A 5,862-nucleotide genomic window follows, 5' to 3' on the forward strand; every position below is an offset into this window, starting at 1 on the left:
ATATTAATATATATAATTATTTAATCATTTGCTAAAAATAAACATAAAACTAAATAAAAATTCAAATTAATACACAAACTTCTTCATAATAAATTTGATTATTTATAAATATTAACTGTTTATATTAATACAATTAATTATTAGATGATTTTGTATTTTTTTAAACAAATTGTAGTTAAAAGAAGTATAAATGCCAATTGATAATTTAAATGATTGTAAATAACTTAAACTATTATATTTCATGAGAGTAGTTATTAAAATAATATGAATGATAAATTCTTGAATACTTTTATACATGAGATTTTGCCTTAGCAGCATATCTTAAACACATCCCTAATGTGGGAGGGCTAGGATATGGAACTCCAAGAGGGATACATGTTCTAAGTTCTCACTTTCCACAGAATGATGTGTATGCCTATACACTTCCTGCGGAGGTGAATTTGATCTATTCTGTTTAAGCTGCTGCTTTCACGTCTTTGCTTGATCGGTTATACTTCATATGGCTTTTCACCAGCTGACCGGCAGCAAGGGCAGACATGAGAGACAGCTCTCCTGCCAAAACTGCTGCTGCCACTATTCTTGCCAAGTTCTGAGCATTTTCTCCAGGAGATGAAGCATTTGCTCCTTTCACTCCAAGCATGTTCAAGCATGCCGCCTGTGATGCCAACTGAGTCCCTCCTCCCACCGTCCCCACTTCAATGCATGGCATGGTAACCGAAATGTGCAGGTCCTTTCCCCCGTTCACCCCTTCCATCATTGTAAGACAGTGGGAGCTCTCCACATTTTGTGCAGGATCTTGGCCTGTTGCAATGAACACAGCTGACACAATGTTGGCAGCATGGGCATTGAATCCTCCCATGGCACCTGCCATTGCAGACCCAGTCAAGTTCTTTAGCATGTTCAGCTCCAACAATGCTGGAACTGTCGTCTTTAACACCTTGTTAACAACCGCCTCTGTTATGATGGCCTCACACACTACCGATTTCCCACGCCCTTCAATCCAGTTCACTGCCGCGGGCTTCTTGTCTGCACAGAAATTGCCTAAAAACAGAAACCCATTTGAAAAATTAGCCTACCCATTTAAAGTACAATCCAATGCAATTACATGGCGTAGAAGTAAAACCCCCCAAAAAATAAAAACTCGGAGGACGTGAATTACCAGAAACGCTGATAACATCCATGTCAGGGAACGTATTTTGAAGATAATCCAAGACATTCTCAACACCCTTGAGACCATATTCATGCCCATGGCATCTCCAGTGAAACATGAGAATCTCATGTACAAATTCTTGCCTGCAATTGCACATTTTATACCTTGTAGCCTAGCAAATCTGCTTGTCCTGTTGAAAAAAGTGCACCCAAAAGACATATCAGTTATCTTGAAAACATGACTTTATTTCAGTACCCATTGAGCCAATACCCATAAAATATTGTAATCAATCGTGCATGCCAAATGAAAAAGAGCATCTGGAAGATAAACACCAACCTGTTGAAGATATCAGAGAGGTTATTAGAGTTTGCAGGATCCTCAATATAGAACTTGAGCTCTGAAGCCCTCTTGGCACTCTGAAACCTCACAACAGGAGCCCTAGTCATGCCATCTCTGAGAAGAATGCTTGTGGCCCCACCACTCATAAGAATGGCCTTGAAACCTCTGTTGGTGCTGGCCACCAGACACCCTTCTGTGGTTGCCATGGGCACCATGTACTCTGACCCATTGACTACTAAGGGTCCTGCTACACCCACAGGAATTTGTACGTAACCTACAGGCATCTCATAGCACTGTCCAAGAATGGACTGATAATCAAATCCCTCCAGGGGCAGCCCATCAAGGGATCTCCCGGTCATGATCTCTAAGGCCCTCCTCCTCACAGAGGCAGCTCTCTTGCAGTCCCCAAGGGAGGATTCAAGAGAATAGGAGGCTACAGTGCCATTACATACAGCAGCTGCAATGTCTCCATCCTCATTGTCACCAAGGTTAACTCCCTTGAGCTGGACCTCAGGTTTCTTAACAACAATTTCTTCTTTGTCTGCTATCCCACAGGTTGTTGGAGGGATGTTGAGATCCACCTTTTCAGCAAAATCATCATTGCCAATGATAAAGTTTTGGACATAATCAATTCCAAAGAATCCCAGCAGATATATGAAGGAAGCCAAGTGGGCAACAATGGCCACAAGCTCCCCAAAGTTGACAACATGGAGCGGCGTTGAGGTACCCATCTTCTCTCTCCATCTCTTCATCAGGAAATATGATGATGCGAAGAAAACCAGAAAGAACAACTTGTTGGCGAGTCCCAAGGGGAGAAGCAGCGCATCAGAGGCCAACAGCTTTGAATTCCCATTGAATTCCCTTTTCTTCATAATCTTGAAATCACCGCAACAATCAGTTTCTCCTCCATTCTTGACGCCCATTTTAGATTTTCCGAGACCAGAAAAATCCATTGCAATGAGCACTCACAGGAAAGGCTCAGTACTAATGGGTGTTTCTTGTGCTTTCGATCTGGATCCCTAATGCTGAGTTTGTCTGTGCATATGCAAGGAAACCGATTATTTATAATACAAATGTTCCTCTTGTTGAAGTATTATTTTGACCATGAAACTCCATAACAATCGTAAAAGAAAACCCCACGTTTAAAACCTCTTGATTACAAATGTGCGAATTGTCTAGGCAGGATCAGATTGCACCTTGATCGATTTATTAGTTTATAAAAAATTAAAATAATTTTTTTTTTTAAATTTTCGATTGATCAAACATGCGTTCTAATCCCTGCCTACCAATGTGATGCAACTGCCAGCTTATTTTTCTGGAATAGGTGAAGGGGAATAATTGTCTGGGCTAGCTCGGTGAGGTTGAAAATTAGTGGGCATTTGGTATTTAAAAATTTATTGGGTGTGGTATTTATGGAGTATTATTATTTTTAAAAAGTTAATTTTTTTTATTAGAGATGATTCTGAGAATTTATTTTGGGTATTATTTAAGACTTTTTTTGGGAATTAACAATGAATTAAATTAAATTTCTTATGCAGGATTTATGTTATGTGAATAAAAGATATTTAAATGATGAATATTGAAAGAATATTTAAATACTAAGTATTGAAACAAACTCTATAAACATTATTAACACGATAAAATGTAGAAGAGTGAACAACTACAAATTTTAAATAGTATGCTAACTCATTATTTGTGAATTGGAGGATTTACATGACTTTTTGATTAAAAAAGCTTATCTAAAGGCAATTAATATTAGTTAGTGTCTCGGTGAATAAGAGATGATTAATGAGATTGCAAATCTAAATGGATTGAGATATATTTTTTGACCCAAGATAGATTTGCAATATTTATTTAGTTAGAATAATTATCAAATACATAAAAAGGAGGAGAATATGAAGGTACCTTATGAAGGTGTGATCACTGGATTATGTAGAGATTGAATGATGTATAGAATAGTTTGCATCTATGAGGATCTTTTGATCCGACTATATCTGTAAGTGCAAGAATGAGGATCGCTTGCTTTAACCACATGAACTTTTTTGCATTAGATCTGATCATGTAGAGAGTGCGACTAAGGTGGTCATAGAAAATCATTTAAAGAAGCTTAGATAGACATATAATAAGTATTTGGTGGGAATGTTTGTGGAGCATTTTGTAGATATTTTGAGCTAAGAGCTATAGGGAAGTTGGCCAGAACTAGCTATATTCAAAAGAATATATGTGAAGTAACACAATGTTCAAGCAAAGACTACAAGATGATGATTCGAGGTACTTGGGTGATGTCTAATAGATCAAAGACTTTGAGAGAGAACATTAAGTTATATAAATCTCGAGTCAAGAAAATAGACTTATAAAATATAATATGAGACATATATATGAAATCCAATTCCTATATTAAACAAAGCTATAGTAAACAAAGAAGTAATTTTGCTTGATTCAATGAATTACACAAAATAACAACTTACATATATCTATATATTCAATAAATCTATTTAAATCAAACTGCAAATTACGTGTAAATATAAACAAATAAATAATATGTACAATTAATTTGTCAAAGCTCAATCACGTCAAATATTGTGTTCAAAGTCTTCTAAATATGAAAACGAGATATTTTGTTACGACTCGCCTGACATTAATAAATACCTAAGAAAGACTGAGTAGTAACTGTTTAAACTCTTGTACTCCACACAGCTTGTGGAATGTTGAACTGCCATACTAAGCCACTTTCTGGTCAAGAAAACGTGCATTGAAGAAGATTTGTTTCCATGCCCTGGTCATCTCACGTGCTTCCAACATGTTGAATACATTTTCTGTACATTCAGAAAATTCTGTAGAAAGTCATATATGGTACGTTGCACGTATGAATTCACCCACACATGCATGTGCACACATCTAAACATAGACACAGATGGGGAACTCTTAAACGATGGGGAACTGGATGAAGCCAATATCTTAGATGCTGCAAAGCAAGAAATATTTGCTATTTCTCTGCAGATTCAGACACCTAAAATACTGCAATCATTGATATTCACGACACTGTATTCTGTAAGACAGATCACAAATTCCACTGGCCACGAAGTTGATATTAACTAGGCGGTTCCAGTTCTTATATGTATTCTTAACATTCTGACAATCACATCATTAGAGCTTAGTTGAACATTGAGAGAAATTAAGTGTGCGAAACTGATTAGAGCGAAGCTAGACCAAACAAGCCATAACTTGAAACAAACACGGGGATTTTTTTGGGGTGGTTCCTTACAAGTAACGAATGGAAAAATTACATTATCAAATGAAGGGTGTTTTAGGTTCCATGAGTATATAAGTTGAGTCCTAAATAACATATAATGAAAGAGTAGGTTGTAAAAAAAGTAATGCAATAATTGTAGACAAAATAAAATGAAGGGAAAGAGTAGGGTTGTATTCAAGAATCGTATATCATAATCATTTATGAAATTTAGATATAAATAATAAGGAAATCATAGAATTTTCGAATATAAGATATTAAGGTTGATATTAATATTAAATATAAAATAAATTAGTCAACTTTTAATATTAGAACTTTCTTACAATATATTATAGTAAACGTAATATACTAAGTGAAATGGTCAAAATAATTTGCACAATAATATTTAAATCACAAAGGTAATTGTTGTCACGAAGGATTGCACCCTGATGCTAAGCTGGGAGCTCAACAATCATGTGAAACATGGAATTATCCTCAGGGTTGTGGATTGCTTAATCTTAAGGATCAATCTCCAGAGAGGGTTGGTTCCCTCTCGAAAACCTCCTAAAACTAACTTACTTTGCTGGAAATAAGTTAGGAAGATAACTTGAATTGAGATCCTAAAGCTAGAGGAGGTGATTGCACCAAAATTATCTAATTCTATTTGTTGTCCTAAACTCGCAACCACACTCAATGAAAGAAGGCTTTTATGATCACAACCTAGAAAAATCAAGAAATACATAAATATTTCACAAGAAGGCCTCTTGTTTCAGCGTTTGTGTGAAGGAAACTTGAGTTTCACAACTACAAATTACTTTCAACAATCTAAGACAACCCTAACCTACATTTACATGAAATCCCTAACCTTATCATTGTATCAATGAGACATATTCAGAGGTTTATTGAAAAGAAACACTCAAAAACACATCAAAATCACTTATAATAATGATAAAAACTAGAAATATTTGAGAAGGAACGCTACTTCTTTATTGAATTTGAAAGCAATTGTTGTTACAATGCTTTTAGAATTAAAAAAATGTTAAGCTACAATTCTTCACTAGCCTAAAAGAGAGCTATGCAAAAGCTACAATACAAGCTGAAAAAAAGATAGAAAAGAAGAAGAATAAATAGAAAAGAGGATTTG

General features: G+C 35.6%; 1 pseudogene; it reads right to left on the minus strand.

Moving 5' to 3' along the window:
* Positions 1 to 317: 317 nt before the first annotated feature.
* LOC131071056 (3-hydroxy-3-methylglutaryl-coenzyme A reductase-like) lies at positions 318 to 2,503 on the minus strand (annotated as a pseudogene).
* Between the last annotated feature and the right edge of the window lie 3,359 nt (positions 2,504 to 5,862).

Source organism: Cryptomeria japonica, chromosome 4, assembly GCF_030272615.1.
Source record: "Cryptomeria japonica chromosome 4, Sugi_1.0, whole genome shotgun sequence".
Classification (NCBI taxonomy): domain Eukaryota; kingdom Viridiplantae; phylum Streptophyta; class Pinopsida; order Cupressales; family Cupressaceae; genus Cryptomeria; species Cryptomeria japonica.